Here is a 21413-nt window from a genome sequence, read left to right as displayed (position 1 = left end):
TCTATTTTTCACATCTTTATCATACATATAGTTTTTATTCATTTAAAAAGGTTATGCTATGTTACTTCTTCAAAGTAATGCCAAATCACTCAACTATGTCCTTAAATGTACTTTTTCTCATTTTGGAAGAAAGCCAGTTTCCCACCCTTTGCTCTCTCCCTCACTGTCCCCCTCCTCTGATTTCAATGGTCATGAAAAGAGATTTTCTTTCATGACTGCTTCAACATTGAGTACTCCTCTCTTGCTAAAAAAGTCAAGCATTTCCTACTAAAACTTAAACAGACATTTTTATTATACTGCTGATTCTGCTGAGTGAGAAGACCTCAGACAAAGGGTACTTGTATAAGGGAACTACTCACAGGAGGTACTTTGTTTCTTAGGAATAGGAGATGCTTTACCTAGTGACAACTAAGGGCAGCAAAACAGAATAAAACTGAATGCAGTAATAGCACCTCAGATTTCCCAAGCTGAAAGTGTGTAGGATCAATTACAGGCTCCAGCACTGACCCTTTAAAAGTAGGAGATAATGAAGCTGAATATCGATCTGTAAAAAAGACAGGTCCAGATAGATGATGTGATATTTCCTCTTAGTTTTAATGTTATAATAATTTTTTTAAAAGTACAGAAAAAGAAAGACTGAAAATGTCATAACTGCAGAAGAGACATTAAACAGATGGTTCCCTCCTAGGAAGAACATCAGCAAGACTCAAATGAGGATGAAAAAAATGTATGTGTCTTTGCTAATAATTCAAGACATAGAAATTACTATTGTTCCTACTTTGGTATCCAAATACAGCCTCCACCTTGAGCTAATTTGGTTCCTCATTTAGGATTAAAAAGAAACAATTCTCCACCTGTAATATTTGGCTTTAAATAGAACTAGTGGAACTTGTTTTTATTTTTCATTAATTTTGGACAGCTTTAGTCATATAAAGTTAAATGCTGTTGCAAGGAGTTCAAGGATAAAATCTCACAGGGTCAAACATGATCCCTTATTTGAAGATTTTTCTCTCGTTCTGCTTTCTTCAGCCACTCTAACATTGTCCTTGTGCTTATGACCAAGACACAAGAATTACAACTCTCAGTATACCTGCTGCCTGACAATGATGATCCCTTAACCGAAGCATAAACAGATTTCAACAGATTCCATAGATTCTCTAGAGAAAAGACAGTCTTATTTAACTTTATGTGAGTGATTTAAGTTCCACTCAATATCATCAAAATGATAGAAACAAAACCCATTGTTTTTATGTGATATGATACTTTAGCAGCACTTTGGCATAGAATCTGAAAATTTGGTTAATCCCCTTAATCAAGTGATATCTTTGACTACTTTCAGAAGTTTACTAAAATAATTTTGGATTTAATATGTATGATTTCTTTAAATATATTTGAATATACAAGATTTATTAGATTGTCTAGAACAAAGAAATACGTTGAGTCCTGTGATGGGATTTCTGAATTTGGAAGGTCTTTTTCATTCCATAACTGGATTCCATACACTGCAGGTCCTCACAGAAGTTCAGTGTGGAATTTTTAGCTCATCAAACTCTGTGCGTGCCTACAGAACAGCCTTCATTTTAAGCTGGCATTAGTCCATATCTATAGACATGAAAGATGGATATCTAACTGGAAATTATATGTAGTCCTGTCCCTTGACAGTGCCCACTTTCATGTTTTCTTAAAGAAGAACAACCTACTTTTAGCATAAAACAGATTTAACTTTTCCCCTTGAAAAAGAGAAATGAGCAACACATATAAAGCAAGGTAGCTAGCATCCAGTTATTCTTTAATATTTGAAATGTGTCATCTTATGCATATCTTAGGGAAAAAAATGCAGGTTATGATCCCATTCTCAGAAGTGGGAAGGACAAGAGGAAAGTAAATTTCCTCCATAGAAGGAGGAGCCAGGGTGAACCTGCCATAAATGACATTGATATGGACATGACCACTTTTGCTGCCAGTCGCACTGGTTTTCTTTTTTTTCTTTTTTCCAAAGTCCAATCAGTCTTTTCAAGTACGTAGTATGTGACTATGCTCAGAAGGAGATTTTGGATGAAATTTGGGGGAAATTTGCACTTGTATAATTAAGAAATCAGGCTGCATAAGCCAGATATTTTAGACCTATCTCTTTGTTAATCATTAGTTCCTTAGAATTTACATTAAAATACTGAATTTTTATAGATCTGCTTTCCTTTCTTGCTAATTTTAAAGGTAATTTCTCTTTCTCTAACTGGAAACACATTGATAAATTATTTTTGTAATTCAGTCATTGAGTTTTCAACAATTTATCTGCAAGGGCTGTTGCAGTCTTCAATATTTCTTTCCTAAGTATAAAACTGTTTTGTTTAAGTTTTTCTGTCTTTAATTGTTTTCCTTAAGACCCTTCTCCAAATGAACGTTTTTGCTTTGTTACATACTACCATTATTTTCAGTTGATAGAAAAACCTTTTAGACCCTACATCTTAGCAAAACATGGAAAGATCATTAAGTTACTCGCTCTGAATTATAGGTTCACTCTACTTTCTTTCTGATAAAAATCTTTAATCATAAAGAGACAAATCTTCTTGGACATAAAGCTATCATTTATTAACCAAGTTTCTCTTAATTTTCTTAAAAAGCAGACAAACCAACCCAAACCTGCATAAGGCTGGGTTCACAGGGAAATGTTCCCTTCTTGGGGAAATGGCAGTGCAGGCATGTTCATAATCCTTTAACTACGGTAAAATTTTAGGAGTCCAGGTTAAACTGCAGATATCTGAGGTCACATCATAAACTTGTCTTTATTCATTATAAGTTCTATTCCTTGAAAAAAAAGCCCAGGTTAACACATACCCACTCCCCCTAGTCTCTCAGGGACAGATAAAGAGTAAGAAAACTTCCATTCTTTTAAACACCAAAACTCCATCTATTTTTTTTCTGTAAGTGAGTTTAAACGTCTTGGAAAACAGCCTGTGTCAACAGCAGAATAAGCTTTCTCCATTCAAAAGGAACTCATTAAGAAACTGGGGTTTTATCTTTCTTTTTTTTCTTTTTTAATGATGCTATTTGTATAAATAATCAACTTCTAAAGTTACAGTCAAAAAATGGACTCTTAATCATTAGTGCAATAATTTCACCCAGAAAACAGATGCCTCACATTTAGTATCACAGCAAGAGCTTTTTATACTACCTCCAAAAATATATGCTGAACTGAGTTTAATTACTTTCTTAAATAAATAAAAATGACTGTTGCTGTAAAGACATAGTAAGAATCAAAAGCAGAATAAATATGAAGTGTTGATTAAAAAAATAGATTATGCTGACCATACCCAAGCAATTTATTAAAATTAGCATTAGAGACCTAATGATATGCAGTTACATATTATTTAAAATAAATATATGTATAATCAACGTAATCAGTTTTCATTTACCATCACTATGAAACTATATGAAAAAAGTCCACTTTTAAAATCCAATTTATGCATCTGGACACAGTCATAAAAATAATCTTCATTTACAAGGACTGAAATTTATTCCTTTTACCAAGAATTAGCTAGTTCTAGAGAATGGACAGATAACTATATTATGGCTGTAATACACAGAAATCAAATTACATTGAATGCAACAGTTAAGTCTCTTTAAATATCTTTTTTAAAAATTATGACAAATGCCAAATGTGTAATATTTTGGGGATGGGGTTTCTTTTGTTTTGGGGAAAAAATACATTTCCTTAATTAGAAAGTAGTTTAGAAAAGAATTTTATTCAGCAGATGCGAACAGTATATGACCAGGATTTCTTGGAGGGTGGGTGTTACAGGAGCCTTTTCACTCCATTTGGAAACAGGTGTATATACTAGGGTTTGTTCTGTAGTTCCTGTGAAGAAGATCTGTTATTCCAGATCTTCCAAGACTATTTTGGGAGCCTGCCATGATGTTAGTAAAGGATTGTGAGGTTAAGACTTTTTACTTTATCTGTGTGGTAAGTTCCCCATGACAGTTCCGCAGATGATGTGTATTTGCAGAGAAGCCTGGAGGGTACCTGGGGAGCTGTGCTGGCTGCTGTTGGCTGCTCTGACCCAGCATTACCAGTTTCACGGCAGCAGGGAGTAGCAAATCCTCAGATCACCATGGATTGTTTCTTTCTCTGGACGCTCCAACACATCTGTGATGCTCTGACCTTCCACAAGGCAACTGGATCATACAGAGCAGTGGGAATGATGCTGTGAGGGTGTTTCTAGAGGCCTGGTGCTCATTCTAGGTGTTTGTGAGGCTCCCTGAATGGAAGAATACTAAACTGAAATAACAGGAAAAGTACAAAGCAAAATACATTTCCTTCAATACTATTTGCCAATGTCCAGAGCAAAATTATGTTAACTGCAGACCACAGCTAGCAATCAAGAAGATAAAACCTTCCAAAATATGTATCCAAACCAAACATTGTCTCAGTTACTCTGAAGTCTGGCCTCCTGTATTACTCTTCTGAATCTCATCCAGTGGCAAAAGAACTGGCTCTTAAGGGTGGTAACTCAATGCTCAAAATTCTTCAAGGACTTAGTCTTGTACCAGAAGTAAAAGTTTGAAATTTTTCTAAACCCCTATATTTATCTGCATACTGATCCTGAGTCTTGTAAAGGATATACTGTTGGGCTGCAAAGTAGTTAGATATCACTTTAAATGAATTGAGGGTTTCCATTTTCAAAATCCATTTGTCAAAAGGAAAAAAGAGTCTGTGAACTAGACCATATTTTAATGAGACTGCAACAAAAAACCCCAAACAAAAATCAAAAACAGTAGGATCTAAAATTAATAATCAAATACATCAAACCAAAAGTTTTCCTAAAAATACAGTATTTCATATGGCCATGAATACCATGGTCTAGAATATAGTATGGGAATAAAATTCAAAATGAAAATTATTATTACTTCTGGGTATTATCAGGAAAAATATGAAAATGCATTAATTTCTAAAAATATTAAGTAGATAATATATTTAATCTATTACAGCACAGTGTGGATAATACCGGAAGAAAATCCAATTCTTATGGAGCTACCAGTTCCTAAAAGTAGTAAAAATACATAAAGCTAAAACTCAGATAAAATCCTTTATGATTAATGATAAAAGAAATTACTTAGTAAACATGAAGTGTAAGTGATAGAACTATTACTACGTTTTGATTTTGGAAAACTCAAACAAGAACCTCTTCAGATACAGAAGATATTAAACAATAAGATATTAAATCTGTCCATATGGAGGGCTCAGAATGAATGCTGGCAGTACACAACCAAGGACCTGAGTATTTTCCAAGGGAAAGTGATAGTCAGAGGAATAGGTGGCATGTGGTTATGAGCAGACCTTTAGCTCTTTTTAATGCTGATTTAGCTCTCAAAACTGCAGTAAAAAAAGTGTACACCCCTAGTATTCTGCCCCTCCCCCCATTTTTTTATGCTTTAGCACCCAATGATTCAGACACCTTTCTCCCATTATTTTCTTGAGTTATAATTTAAAGCTGCATTCACTCATGCTTACCAAAACTTTCAGCAACTTCTGTTAGAGAAGAATAGAAAACACGGATGAAAATGCTTGACCATCTTGGAACATACAGTAGAATAAAGTATGATGAATGAAGCAGTAACATACAAAGAGTAAGACCTAATGAGCAAGTAAAATATGCAGAAAATCAAAGGCCTAGTGTAGAGCATTATGTTTATCAGAAAAAGCAGCTGTTCTGGGAAAGCTGCAGCTCATGGCATCAATCATAATGAGTCAGCATCACCAATTCCCCACACCCTATTCCATAACAGAAAAACACGCAGCCTAACCAAACATTCGAGCATTCAATTATGAAGCAAGATGGGCAGCCAAGGGAACTACTACTTTGTGAAAGATTATAATTATCAGACATTTCCATGGTGATTACTCACCCTGATTTATAGTCCTAATGGTAAGTGGGCACACTGATGTCAGTACTACTGCCTGCCTAAGTATATGATCATCAAAGTATGGGAGGTAAATTGGGACTAAGATTCACCAAGGTTAAGATAGTTCAAACTATATATCAAAAAGATAATTTTTTAATTGTTCCCCCATGAAAACTATTCTATGTAGAAGTGGAGTGGTTTTATTCCTACTGGCCTTGTTTTTTTTATCACAAAAAGTAAAATTTCTATAAGCCAAAAATTTGTCTTTATTTTTGCACAACTTCATAGTTCTCAAAAGAGGTGAGAAAAAAATTTACCTAAAGATTTGTCAAATTATAAAAAGAGTATGTGTAAAGTAGAAAAGTCTTGTCTCATTTTTGAAGCACAGTTTTATCCAACTTCAGTGGATTCAATCAAACTCATTGCCACTCTCTGGGCTCCATCTGAACTGTCACATTGGTACAGGTTTTTTTGTAGAACTGACAAAAGAGCTCAAAAATCATAAGTCAAACCTATGAGACTATGAGGTGTGCTCAAAAATTATGTGATTCAAAAAGAAGGACATGTGAATGCTTGTAAAATACACCTTACTTTTTTGTTTTGGGTTGATTTCTTTGTTTTGTTTTCCTATAGGATGCATTTTGAAGATATCATCCACACTCATGATACCTAGAAAACAAGGATTTGTAATCACATCATTCTTCATCTTCCTCTGGTTACAGATATGATTAACTTGATTACCTTGTAGCTATCCTCATTGTCCCATCAGCTGAAAGTTATAATTTCTGTGATCCAGAAGTTCAATTGCTCACATTAATATATGCTCATATAACTTGCTCATGATTTGTTTCAGGCTAAAACATCTAGTCTAACCTAAATACTTTAAATAGTATCTGAGAAGGGAATAATATGCTTAGAAGCTGGAAAGGACTTTGCATAAAAAGTGTACTGTTACTGTGTATATTTCTAGCTTTCTCTCTTTTTTTTTTCTGTCTAATGGCATTTGAGATTTTCATGCAATGCTTTTATTTTCTAAGTTGGAACATTAAGAGAAAAAATATCATAGCACATAACACAAAATAAGATTAGGTATCACCAGCCTTTTCTGTGCCCATAAATGGTAGGGAAACTAAGCAGTGAATTTGTAAGAGTAAAGCGAATGTAAGGATACTGGTGCTATAAAACCAGTTTTAGTTCCCTTATTTTGTGTGCCTTGTTACTTTTAACTCAAAAGTCCAGTAAGATACCAGTATATATGTGAAAGAATTGAAGCCAACTTTCTGCTCCAAGAAGACAGAGTTGGATCTCAAACCTGCTGTCTCCATGCTTTTCTCCTGGAGAAAAGGCAACTTAGTGAAGTATAAAAAGTTCAAATGCTCATGCTGTCCTGACAGTTCTCATGAAAGGGCACTAACAATTCCCTCTCAGCAGATCAGCTCCCAACTCATCTCTGCTGAGAATGACAGTCATAAAATTAGTTGAGTCCTACATTTATTGGTTTAGGATTTTCTTATGGTCATTTCTCAGCCTTGAAGTACTTTTAGGTGAAACAACACCTAAATTACCAGAGTAATACTGGTGAAAAAGAGCAGTAAAACAAAATGAAAAGCAGTTTCCATCCCTATGTAAAGACATTTTTCTCGGCAAATGCAAATTTGAATTTAGCCAGTCAAAATACTTTTCCTTACAAAATCCTACGTAGCACTAATATTACAGGGTCTAACTTAAATGACATCTATTAAGCTGGCAAAATGATAATAACCATACAGAAAGTCAGACTTGCTTTTCAGGCTTTCAAAACAGATTGCAGTTTTATCCTCCATATCTTGCAGTTCTAAAAGAAGTATTGATATGTCATTAACAGCTTCAGAAAATTTTATTTGGAATAATGCTGTAAGCATTTATTGCAAAATTTAGATTATGTATCCTTTTGTTTTAGGAGTAATTAATGACATACATTTCTCTATTAGCATTCAGCTTGCATTCATTCAGAAAAATTAATGAAAGGACTTTTCTGTGATTAAATTAAGTTGCATTACTCCTCCAGAACTGAGCATCATGATATTCTCACTCTTTTTCCTGCTTAACATATTCCTTAATATACATGTGCATATATAGAAATTGGAGAGCAAAGGAACGATTGCATTGCTTCTCAAGGGAGCGTATACTCTGTAACAGCAAATAGCTTGTATGAGATGTCTCTAAGCTTGCTGAATGTTTGTGATGGTCTGTTCAAAACCAAATAGGAAACTGAAAGAATGTGGCAATCTGGAAGAAACCTGCTAAATATATAGACGTTTCTACTAGTCTCTTTGCTATAAACAATAAATTTATTTATTCTGTCAAAGACTTAAGCTGGTTTCAGCAGTGTTTCTTAACTCAGTGTGCAGTGCTGCATGAAAACAGCTGTGCTGCTCCACAATGGCTTCTGTGCTGCCAGCTCAGATATCCTGTACCATACTCCTCCATTTTCCCAAATGCAGGGGTAGTACAGCTTGCTCATCTGGCTTCTTTCCTGATGTCTACACATAACCCAAGTCAACCACAAATGATGACACTGGAAAATTGAAACTCTTATAGAAGTATCATTTATAGTCTTAAATAATGCCATCAGATTTTAAAGTATGAATGCCTAGTTCAACTTGAATAAATCATATTTATAAGGACTTCAGCAAATCAGTTTTAGTGCTGCAGAAACCTATATAAAATAAAACGTTAAAGCTAGATTAGATTAAATTGATCTATTGTGTTTGTACCCAGCTGTTTTCAAGGACACAGGAGTCATGAAGACTTAAAAACCTTAAATAGGAAGAGCAACAAAGGACTGGTAAAGTAAAGATCTTTTTGAGTAAATAGTCTGTCAAAAATGAGTATCTATGGGAAGTGATATTTACTTTTGTCTGAAGTCTGATTCCCTGAATTAAAACATTTTTCTACTCCTTTGGATATTAAGTGATGAAGCAATGTTGGAAAGCTAATATTATCACTCATTGTACTATATCTCTTACATGAAAGGAGAGAGTTTTAGCTCCACAAACTGGATACTAAGCACTAGCTTTAAAATGTTACATTTACCGAATGTTTCCATTATTAGTATGTTTCTGTATTTCTGAAGGTTCCTAAGTGTTGCTTTTTAATGCCCTAAAATGGAGTACAAAGTCTATCAAGGGATTTAGTTGCCACTTTGGACAATACTGAGTCAAGCAAATCAGACACCACTAACACTTTCCAGCCTTCACACAAAAGCAGCACAGTATGTCCAAGCTCATGGTGCTCATTCACCAGGTCCCTCAAACCCTGACCCTTCCAATGTTCTTGGACCCTGAACTTGCTTGCAAGAGGCAGCAGTCTCACCCCAGAGAGAACCAATATGTTTTCTGAGAACATGCTTGGCAGAGCAGATGTCACATGCATGGGGCAAAAAATATAAAAAGGCAGGAAGCAAGACTTTCTGAAACCACAGAAAATTAAATTCTCTCTTGGGAAACAGACAACCACACTTCATCTGATCTATAGAGAGTATTAGACTTAAGACTATCTGCCTCCCAGGAGGTTCCCATTAACCAGAACTTCTTTGTTATTTGACAAGACAACTTTTTAATTTTCCCCTCTTGGAACTGTTCAGTTTGCTTTTAAATATTTATTCAGCCAAACAGCAAGCTATTGAGTCCATAGACCTATGCTAGTCTGCTTTTCTGAGAAGAAAGGGGGTCAGATTTAAGTTCCTGCTCCATTAGCTATTTAATCAATTATCCAAATTGGCAAGGTTTCAAGGGAAGAAAGTCACTAACTTCATCCCAAAATAACCATTCAGTCAGTAGTTAGGGCACATTTCTGACTTGAAAGTTCCTGTGAGTGAAATTTTTTATCAGCTCAGGAGTGTGGGTATGTTTTTAAAAGGTCATCCACCTCAATGGTAAGTGCTCTAATTACGGGATATTTGGGCATCAATTAGCAGCATGTTCTAATAATTTTGCAGAAAATGTAGATTTAGCTTTTGTATTTATTTTCAGGGGAGAGTGAAGACCTCCCCAGTGCCAAAAGCAGAAAACTCTGTGGGTTGTACATGCATTACTGTCCCACCATATTTCCTAGAAGCTATCCTTCCTTCTCCTTGTTGGTTTCTCTGGTTACCCCTCTTACCCATCTATCTCCTATGCTTTGCACAGGAAGCCTAACTCAGGGTAGAGACAGTCTTTATAAACAAAGTACCTGTCAGTTAGACATTACAATGTTTGATGGTTGCATCCAAAAAAGACATTTGGGTGCTAAAAGTCAGAGCTATTCACTATATCACTTTTGGTGTCTTGTCCCCATGTTAGATGAAGCATCCATATTTAAGGGTTTATGAGCTGGAAGGACGTTCCCCAGGAAGTTAAGTGGTACAGACTGGGTAGTGGGAAACCCAGAGAACTATGTAATGTCATGACACTGAAAAGGCACTTTGATAGAGAGGGAAATATTAATCACAGAGTCTGTTTTAAATTTTACTTGGACAGAAGTTAAACACCATGTGTAATATTAGAAGGATGTGCATCTATCTGTTCAGGCTTCAGATTTTGTTAGCAAAGTAGACTTTTATTTTTAGAAACTGGAGGGAAAACAAAAAGAAATGGAATAAAGCTTTCTTTTAAAATGAAAAGATAAGAGATATGCTGATGCTGTCCTAAAAACACTGTAATTAGATTTGCTACCTGAAGTGTAGGCAGTCGGGGTTCAATTCTGCTGATTCCCTGCTCTAGCTACGGCACTGCAATCTACTACTGCCAGAAACTGTTCTGAGATGAAACACTGGCCACACCTGTAGGAACCATGTCACTACATGGTCCGAATGGGGAAAATAAGTATTTATTTGCCTGCACAGAGGTGGTGAATGATGCTTTAGCCTAGTACCTGACACAGCTGCTCAAGGAATGGGTACTTGATTGCAGTTCTTAGTCCATGAGCCAGAACAGTGAAACATTTACACAGTCCTTGAACTTGTTCAGTCTTCAGAAGGCAAGGTTCTTCTGGGGACACAGGCAAATAAAAATTTGAAGACTAAAAACTGGAATGTGAAATTTCAGGGCAAGGTGGTGAAGTTTGTTGTTGAGGACCTAGGAGACTGCCATTTGACTGGGAGAAATAGTGTGGGTTTGCAGTGAATCCCAACTACCATACATTGGTATGTACAACTACCATATAAAGCAGCCTTGGTGTGCATGGATTAGATTTCTATCGAAGTAAAGTAAATCGGAAGCTCTGCTTACAGTCTGTACCAAATGTACTATAACCTGCAGTGGAGACAAAAGTATCTGAACTAACTGGCCCTTCGAATAGCCTCAAACTCCATTCAGGGTAATAACATTTGGTCTGAGACAACAAATTGGATCTATAATGTGGTAAAACATATTGATCACACACTTAAATATAAGGACCTCCACACCAGATGCTTTGATGTACTGCTCTGCTCCTATTGTGCTGAATTGGTTGCTAATACAGACAAGAACATCCAAGTCATATTTCTGCTGCCTAAAACCCTTAACAGAGCTGTAAGTCCCTGTGTGGATTTTGCCCTCATTCACCACAGATAATTGTTAGTGAAAACTTCAAATTTCCACTTTTTTTTTTTCCCCATGGGTAAATAAAATAACATTTCAATAATTAAGAAATGATAACTGGGGAAATGATACAAAGGACAAGATAGAAATTCAGAACTGAAATAAAACAAATACAAGGAATAAAATGCAGGAAGAAAGTTTCACAAGAATTAAGGAAAGATCAGTAATGACTAAGAGGGAACAAACTAGAAAGGAAAACAGGTGGCAATGGAGCGGGAGGAAAATACTATTTTGAAGCAATACTTGTAGAAAGCTTTAAAAAATATAAATATCAGTACATATTATAGTTGCTATTTAGACTGATCAGTGACTATCTTCTCAAGTCTATACCAGGCTTTTCTCATTGCTGCTGAAATAGTCAATGATTGTCACATATTACCTTCTCTTCATGGCATCAAAATTGTTGCCCATATTTCGGAGAAAATATGTGCTAAACCAGTTTTGTACTATATGAGGAAGCATGGCTGGGGACTGGGAACATAGTGCATTGGCTTCCATTTGTAGCTGTGCATTTCTGACCTTCAGGGAGGGATAATTCTGGAGTCATTTTTTCCTACTTACTGAAAACTATAGATTATCCATAACCACTAGACAGCATTAAGCACTTACAAAAACGGGGCACAAACATCAAAATTATTTATTCTATAACAACCGAGTTAAAGAAACAAATATCTGCACAATAATGTGAGAAAAATAATTAAAAATTAGGCCAATCCAACAAAGTTCAAGAAAAAAGAACAATTCATGAATCCATCACAGGAAATTGCTCTACTGGGGGAAAAAAACCCAACAGCTGAGTTTCAGGGTGGAGGATTTTAACTATGTAGGATGCCTGAGGAGCTCAGCTGCTATGGTGGACTGGGAGGACCCGAAGTACATATGTGTATGTACGTATATATATGCATATTACTATATAAGTATATATATATATACACATATGCACTAAAAGTATTATATGGTTAAGACACAGGGTTTCTGATTAGCAGATTAGACTGTTGCCTTCATATACCTTAATGCAGAAAGCTGCAGGTTTTCCCAGTAACATGGGGAATATCAAATACTTCTTGTAAATCTAGATCTGTGTGAACATTTTTTTTCAGGGGAGAGAGAAAGAGAATTTGATATTTTTACACCAAAACAACTCTTAGGATTGGTCAAATTAAAGAAAAATTGTTTTGGAAAAGGTATATTTTTCAAATTTCTACTCTGAAATAACTTTCCACTGCAGCGTCTTTTTCATCATAAAACATAACAAATTTTATCAGTCTTTTAAATTTATCTACAACCCGATTGACTGAAAGCAGAATCACTGATTTAAAAAAAACCCACTTCTTAATCTGTAGAAACATTCAATTGATGTTTTTGTTCTTTTAGAAAACTGGTGAAACTGCAAAATTTCCATAAACAAAACCATATTTTCATATTGCTGAGTGCTTCATTGATAACTATGCAACAGCCATTTTACTGAACGGAGTTGATTCTTTCATACTGTAGTTTACACGTACACACACATAGCAGTGATCTTCCTATTTATTCCACTGATTTCATGAAATTAAATTATTCTCAAGCTCATGCTGAATACTATGAACTGTATCAAAATTCTCAGCCTTGAGTTTCATAGCAGTGCTGCTGTATTTCACTCCAGTGTGCAAGCAATTTGGAATTCCTTCCCATCGAATATTGGTACCACTTGCAATGCAAGTCTTAAACTTCTGTGGTCTGGAAAGATCTAAAACACAGACGTAATTATTGTTGTTAATACTTTTTTTTTTATGATTGCTTAAAAAATACAGATGCTGTCATCCGCTTGCACTTGTTTTCCCTAGGATGCCCGTGGAAAGAAGACTTTTCATCTCAATGGGGCCTTAAGGAAGCACACTTCATCTGGCTATGTGGATTTTAACTGTCAAAATATTTTAAATATTATTCTGAAATCTTCTCATTACTTTCTTCTTAAATATTCTTTAGTTTGAATTTCAAATACTGTCAGCTTGCTGCAGGTGGGCATGCGGGCCAGTGCTAGAGGCCCAGCAGGTCAGGAGGCTATGTCCAGGGCACTGAGGCTCAGCAAGGTCAAACAACTGGGAATTTTGGCTGTGTCCTCCAGGAACCTCTGCTGGGAGGGCAGATGGTCATTCCTTTGCTCCCCAGGCATGCTGCTGTGCAGAAAGGCTGGCTGATAAGGATCTGTAGGGGAGGCGTGGAGACCATCCAAGAAGGGAAGTTCAATCCCTTCCCTGAGCTCCTATCTTGCAACAATAATATTAGTCCTAATACTTACTATAAGACATCAGCTGTCTCTTAATGTAGCTGTTTGAGGTGAATGCTGTTTGTGGCAGACATTTGCACTTGAAACTCTCCTAATTACTGCAAGTTCTAGACTTAGCAAACTTTTTATGCTCCCAAATGGCATTTGCTGGATACTATTGCATTTTCTTTCTCCATTCATCTAAACGAGGTTGCTTAAAAATTATTTTTGTCTGGTAGTTACAAGAAACTAATTAGCGTTTGTGTCAGAGCAATCTTACTTCATTATTCTTAAACATTGGCCTTTAATCTATGGGTATTTAGAACTGCTGAATAACAGTCTTAAGCAGATAGTTTGTGCAAATCTTCTACTGTCAGCTTAAATAAAATAAAATAAAACTGGTATAGCCTAGGTGGATAGCCTTGGGTGATAAATTTTATTCCAAGCATAACATACAGCCAATAACTTGATTGCTTTCTAATGTAGTTGGATGTCCTCTCATTCCATTTAAATGCAATACTCAGCAGTAGTAACCGTAAAATATTTTCCATTTCAAATTCTTAATTTTGAAATTTTATGTTTTTTTCTGTTTTTCAAATTAAATTAGGGATTTTCTATTATTGACCAATACTAATGTCAATTCAAAGTTCAAAGTGTTAATTATATCTATTGAAAAATAACCTTGGTGGAGAATTCCAAACCAGTTTCTACCATCAGTTCTACCCGCTCCTTCTAAGCCAAGACTTTCACTGCTTTGCCAAAGAATAGCAAGGACTTAATTCTGATAAAGTCACAGTATTTGTCACATGAGTAAGCTGATGTACACAATCAGCAAATATGTTGGAATACACACGCTCCTCAAGCTCTGCATCTACACAATTTCAGGATTGATGCCCTCATTCAGCACCTTCATTTTAAGAAATGTGTTTTTTCTGTAGGTAAAACCACTGAAGAAACTTTGCTGAAATCCCATTTAGTCAGAATGTGTAGTTCCACTAAAATCACTATGCTTCTCAAAATTGAAATAATTTTACTGAATTTTAGTTTGAAAGAAAAACCTCCAAAAAAGAGATACTTAAGTTGTTTCTGATATGTTGGTATGTGTATTAAAGTGTTTTACATTTCGGTCTATCCAAAACCATTTGTGGAAGAAACGTTTTTTTTGAGGACTTCTAAATTTGTGTCTTTCATTTTGAAAGGAGATATTTGAAATTTCAAAAACCTTTGAAATGTCACCCTGATAAACAGAGAAGACTGTTTTTGTTGCTTTATGAGCCTGCTTCACCCCATGGTGTCTGGCATGGTCTGCTTGCCACCTGCATCCATCTGTCCTTGGTTAGTAATCTGCTCTGGGTACTGCTGTTGGTACCTGACTTCATAAGATGTGGTGACTCATTTGAAGAAAGTCTTTGAATATATCTAGGCAGTTAACGCAGCTTAATTATTTAAGATACTTTAAAATATTTTGAACTCCTACCTTGCATTTTCATCTGGGGTGAAAAAGTGGGTAAAGAAAAGCTGCAGGAGGAACTGTGGGCAAATGCAAAAGACAAAAATGTAAACAAGATCCTCAGTCATTACTTTATCACAACTATGGGCAGATTTCATTCTAAGTAGCTCAGATCTTCAACTTGAATCACAGTTCAAATCCGTAAGAATGACATCAAGTATTAAATGATTCTATTTAATCTTGGACTAGATTTATGCTTTTTAGTTATTTCCTTAAAGAACATTAAAACATCACTCACTCTAGAGCATTAAAGCAAACTAATCAACAGCCAAATATAACTTATGCAAAAGTGAATAGCATTTTTTGCTAATCACAAAGAAGTCTACGTCCATCTTTGTTCAGATTTTTAATTTGCACATTTTAATAGGACAAATTATGATTAATCTTGTAATGTTAGCTAATGTTGTGATGGAAGGTGATATAGAAAGTGCAGAAAATATTTTCTAGTATTGTTATATTAGTTAAACAAAACAAAAATAAAGGCTCTATCCAAATACAAATTAAAATCCCCTAACATTCCATATTTAAAAAAGCCCACAGTCATTGCCTCAATGAGTGAAATAATTTTGAAGGAAGCATATGTTTTATGTCATAATGACCTTCAAAGTTTATGCCTTATAGAGCTCTACCTCTCGCCTCCTCTCACCTAACACTGGGATGGGAAAACAGGCTTTCCTGTGGTTTCAGCTCTAACACACTTTCTCAGTCTGAAATTGCTGTAGTTGCTGTCCTGGACAAACAAAAAGGAAGAAAACATCTGGATTATCAATTAAGTATTCATTTTCAGTGTTGGTGGTTTTTCTTAGTTCACTAGAATTACTCACATAGTAGATTTAGACTGTAGTATAAAACAACTACAGTAGTTATAAGTTGATTTGTTTTTCCAAAAGACTAGTAGGCTTAAATTAGACAAAATAAGCCATTTTACATAAAAATAAATCATAAATAACAGCAGTTTATTTCATTTATATTTATTTTTACATTTATGTTTTTATTTCATCTGTTAGTGGCAGATACTGGCGGGGGGGGGGAACAACACTGCAAACATTAGTATTAGAATTTCAGTTCAGCCAGGTATGGGAGTGCATGGTTAAATCGTTGTGTACTGTTGGATCAAAAATTCAGTATTGTATGTTAAAGAAATACCAACTATCTATGAGGCTGTTTGCTCATCGATTAGATACATATACCAGAACCAAATATCTGGCAACGTGAAATTAACAGTATATCTACAAAATAATAAAAAAAAAGTGTAAAAACATTTTTTAGGAAAGAATAATATTTGTGTGTGTTATTAATTAATTAATCTCTGCTCCAGTTTCTGAAATACAAATAAGTGTTTCCAGTAAGATATCCTTGAAGAACTAAATGTCTCAGGGGACTGGTAATGACATTTTTGGAGCTTTTCACCTCTAGTTCAATGATTCAAATACAGCCAACATACAGTAGTGATGGAAAATCATTGAGATTTGAAAGGTGGTTTGTGGCCTGTGTGTAATGAACTGGTATTTCACTCCATTTCTTAGAAGATCTTGAAAAGGCACTTGGCACTTCTGAAAGCACTGATGCTGAGCTCCTCATAGGAACCAGTCAGGTCCCCATAGAGTCACAACCAGGGCTGGTTTCCTTGAGGATGACAGAGGCTGAGGCTATCAACTAAAATCCCATTCCAGAAAAATTTCCTCAGTTCGTTGACCACCTGGAGCAAATTGGTCCTTAGCCACCTGGAAGATCTCAGTGGGCAAATATTTTCTCCATGTCAAGTACCCAGCCAAGCTGGGCTGAAATGGCAGCTCATTCTGGAATCACCATACTGCACTATTGCTTCTTGTGCTCCACAAAGGATGGGTGAAAACAGTTTTATTTTTCATTTCTGCCACTCTGGTACTTTTCATTAGCATTAAATATACTTAATTTAGGAGGAAGAACAGCAGAAAGATGTCACAGAAATTACTATATATTTTGAGGGTAAGAGTGGCTTAGTCTCTTTCTTTAGACAGAGGTACATACTAGTTAGGAACAGTTAATAAAATGTTCTTTGTCAAGATCTTACTTGAACTTACTAGAACTTACCATGTTTTAGAAAATCTGTCTGACAATAATTTTTCTTATCAGCTACAAATTATCTCAGTTCTATGTTTCCCAGTGAAGGCTTTAAATTATCTCCTTAATGATCTCACCTCTTTTATATTAGGGACTTATTTTCAAAAAACTCATATATTTTTATGAAAATATACTTTTTTTTTTTCTGAACATTGAATGTGTTGTGTTAGGAGTTTCCTCAGAGTAAAGAAAGAAGTCTATCTTCATTAACCACTAAATATAACGTGCAGAAATTAAAGCATTCATATGTCATGTCAGCTATATAGATTGTCTTCTGTGATGTCACATTTGATTTTCTATTTTTATGACTTTGACAGGATCATATTAAAAAGTTGATTGCACAATGACAGTTCAGGCTTTGAATTATTCAGCTTTTGAGTGTACTCTTGCAGAAAGACTGTTTTGTATTTCTTGCCACTTCTGAAAAACTGACATTTAAAAAAATGTAAAAAGAAAGGGAAAATGCTTACTAATAACTAATTAATAACTCAAGTTTGGCAAAGGTAACCTCTTTTAATAGAATATCAGACAAATTAAAACCAGATTAAATATAACATGCAGCGTATTTCAAAAGTCACTTGAAACATTATTCTCAGGATGACATTTTAGCCTCAGAGAAATAGATTCCAATTCATTTTCAGTGAAGCCAGGACTTCCTTCTAACTGAAGAAAACCCATACATTTCTAATCTGGTTTTAGTAACTATCACTGTAATTTCTTGTGGTACTTAGTTGAATTACTCATCCCTTCTCTTAGAATATGCTCGAGCTACTAATGCTTACTGAAGCCAATGGAGCTTTTTCCATTTGCCCCCTCAGAGGGAGTCTAACCCTTAAAGCTGGAGTCTCTTGGGTAATTTTTGCAACAGTCTTTCAGGCTTTATACTGCATTTTTTCCTATGATGACAGGTTTCTGCCAGCTTTCTTTTTTGTTCCATTTTACCTCGGTCTAGTGTTAAATAAGTGCAATCTGTTGGTTCATTTGTACCAAATAACTCCAGTTGTAACCCTCTTCAGTGTCCAAATTTGTCTTTTCTTCATTACAACTTAAGGTTATTTTTAAATCACTAAGGATATTTTTAAATCACTAAAGATGGAAACATCTACTTTCCCACTTGATTAAATTTATCTAGTCCTTTCATATCAGTACTTTAAAACAAATAATGTCATTTTAAGGAACATGCTGTTCCCAACCCCTAATATGAAATATTAATGGTATCAGATATGAAAATATCATTCAAAGTCAAAACTTTTTTCCAGTAAATTATGACTTCTATTTGGTCACAATAAAACTGTCCCTAGCAATATATATATTATTCTTTCTCAAAAGAATCATCTCAGCTGAGCTGTCTGGGCAGGTAAGAACCACAGGCCTGAGTGCTGCTTGGAAGGGTAAGGTGTGGAATGTTCCATACGAGACACAAAATAAATCCTTCCAGCTGTGGCAATGGGGAAAAATACAAATGATCTTTTCATGTCCTGGTTCCTCAAAAATGGTTAGCAGAGACATCTTTGATTCTGCTCACAGAAGTGCCTTGGGAGAATCTCATACTGCTTTTGCTGAGATCAGAATCATGACCCCAGTTATACTAAGAAATGTGCTTGCATTTCCTCGAAATTATCTGATGTTTATTCAAGACTTTAGTACATCATTACATATATACATTTTGCTGGTCCTCACCTCTCTTCCAGCATCTCTACATTCCAACTCGAAGATAACAAGAGTGCCCGTTTTCATTATAAGCAAGGAAAATTAGTTACAGATCACTTACACCACATTATTTTAGTTCACCTATTTAACCTGAACCTATCTTGTTTCAATACATGATTCACCCTGGGACAGCAATTTTTCATTCTTAAATGAACAGTTACACATTCATGTTGCTTTCCTAATGATAAGCCAAACTTATTTCAAATGTACGAGTGAAAACAAGATACCTCAATTCAATAACGTTTCATTCTGCAATATCAATATCAGTCTGCACATATTCTGATAGAAATAAAAATGCAGGAACTACCAGGACAGGATCTTGTGTCCTTATCATTTGCTCAATCTCTACACAAGCAAACTCTGTCGAAGACAGCAAATGGTACCTATACAAGCGCAGAGTAAAAACTGCAAAGTAATATAGCCCTCTACCAATTTCATGTGTTTTTAACATCCATCCTCCTCAAAGGTTTCAGGGTTTAAACTTTTCAAAAAACTGACTAAACTGAAATCAAAATCAGTGTGTTTCCTTTACAACTATAGGTGTTTTGACTGAGAACAGGCTGACCATTAAAGGTGACAGAGAAACTTACTTCCTCAATAACCTTTAAATCTTATTGTTTCAGACTGCCACCAGCTGTGGTAGGTAAGATATGCTGAAACCATTCTGATGAGTCTCATACAGATTCCTCTCTGTATCACAGGAAGGAAACTCATCATCCTGTGCAAAAAATTAGATCTACAGAATTACTAGGTTTCCCTTTTTGCAAATGATGTGTATTCCTTGTATGTGACATACCTTGAATCCCTTTACCCAGTGTAGTGCAGGATTAAGGAATTCTCTCTAAGTCAGAAAAAAATACTATGAAAAGGTAGAGATGAAACACATGAACAAACACAAGGTAAAACTGAGGAAAAATTCCAACAAAATTTAACAAAAAGCAGGAATTGTGGGGGGAAAAAAAAAAGACATTTTCAAGTCATAAGTGTTATCACAGCACCAGCTTCTGGAGAAGCAAGTGAAGATTTAGTGTGAATCTTATGATCATACTTGTTGGTTATTTGCCTTTTTTTTTTTTTAATTAAGACAGTTTCCAGGTCTTTAACATTACTGTGTGCTAGAGATATAGAATAAAAGAAGCGGGGAGCGCTGCTGCCATAACAACGCTTCGACAGGGAACTATTGGGATACAGATAGTTACTATACTAGCTACCATCAGCAGTCTGTATCATGACACATAAAAACCAGAAAACCCTTCTCAGCCACAGCATCCCATCATTTGCACTCTGGGCAGCGAAAGCAGAACAAGCACAGACTTCTAGTCCCCTACCGCCACTTTATTTATTTAATTATTTACTGGGGGGAGCGTTACAAAAGTCCATTTGAGCGCTGAGTCTTGCCCGAAGCCGCCCCCGTTTCCCTCGGGAAGGGCCGCGCTCCACCGCACCCGGCAGCCCCGGGAGGGAGACCGGCACTATCCGCCACCTCCCTCCGGGGCGACTCAGGGGAAGCCGCCAGTTCTGCTAAGCTGGGTCCTCCCTCCCCACCTTCCAATAGTCCCTTGCACAAGTTAAGGTGCTGCCCCCGCCCCGAGCCGCCCCTGGCGCCGGGGGGTATGGGCGATGCAGTTCGGGGGTCTCCTGGCTCCGACTGAGGAGCGCGGCTGTCGGAGTGTCTATGTTATGCTTCTATGCGTGTCCGAGATCCCTGTGGGAATGGGCAGCAGCTCCCAGGAGGGGCGGCAGCGCGGGAGCTCCTTTCCCCGCATCCCGGCGGATCCGCCAGAACACCCCAGCCACCCCCCACCCGCGGAGAGGGCGCGATCGCGGGTCGGGACCCTCTGTTCCCGGGGGGGAAGGAGGGCGCGGTACCTCCCTCCGCGACCCCCCCCCGCGACTCCTCCGCTCCCCCAGCGCTCATCCCCGAGGCCGCTCCGGGACGGGGGGCGCGGAGGCAGGAAGCGGGGGGATGCACGGCAGGTGCTTTTCGGGGTGGGGGTGCAGGGCCCGGTGACTCACCCGTCCGAGGCGGGGGCTGCGGGCGGCGCGGCGGCAGCGCTGCCCCTGGAGTGCGGGGGGCGGCGGGGCAGGAGCAGCAGCGGGCGCGGGAGCAGGGGGGAGCGGCGGGGCCCGGGCTGCTCCTGGGCGCGCTCTCGCTGCCCATCCCCGGCGCTGCCGCCGTCGCCGCCGCCGGAGGAGGATGCGAGGGAGAGTCAGCCCCGGGCGCGGGCACGCGCAGCGGCGGAGCGGGGAGGGGGGGACCAGGAGCGGCGCGGGGGCGCGCGGCAGAGGGGGAGAGCTGGGAAGCGCGTCGCTGGCTTCTGCAGCCCTCTGTCCTTCGGCT

At 37.1% G+C, this 21413-nt stretch overlaps 1 protein-coding gene across 2 annotated transcripts in view; it reads right to left on the bottom strand.

The window, feature by feature from the left end:
- Positions 1-21413, bottom strand: part of FUT9 (fucosyltransferase 9) — a 102394-nt gene that overhangs the window by 79836 nt on the left and 1145 nt on the right. The gene's annotated exons all lie outside the window — the stretch shown is intronic.

This window comes from Lepidothrix coronata, unplaced genomic scaffold (assembly GCF_001604755.1).
Source record: "Lepidothrix coronata isolate B3197 unplaced genomic scaffold, Lepidothrix_coronata-1.0 Scaffold227, whole genome shotgun sequence".
Lineage (NCBI taxonomy): Eukaryota > Metazoa > Chordata > Aves > Passeriformes > Pipridae > Lepidothrix > Lepidothrix coronata.
This window is presented reverse-complemented; position numbering and strand designations above follow the sequence as displayed.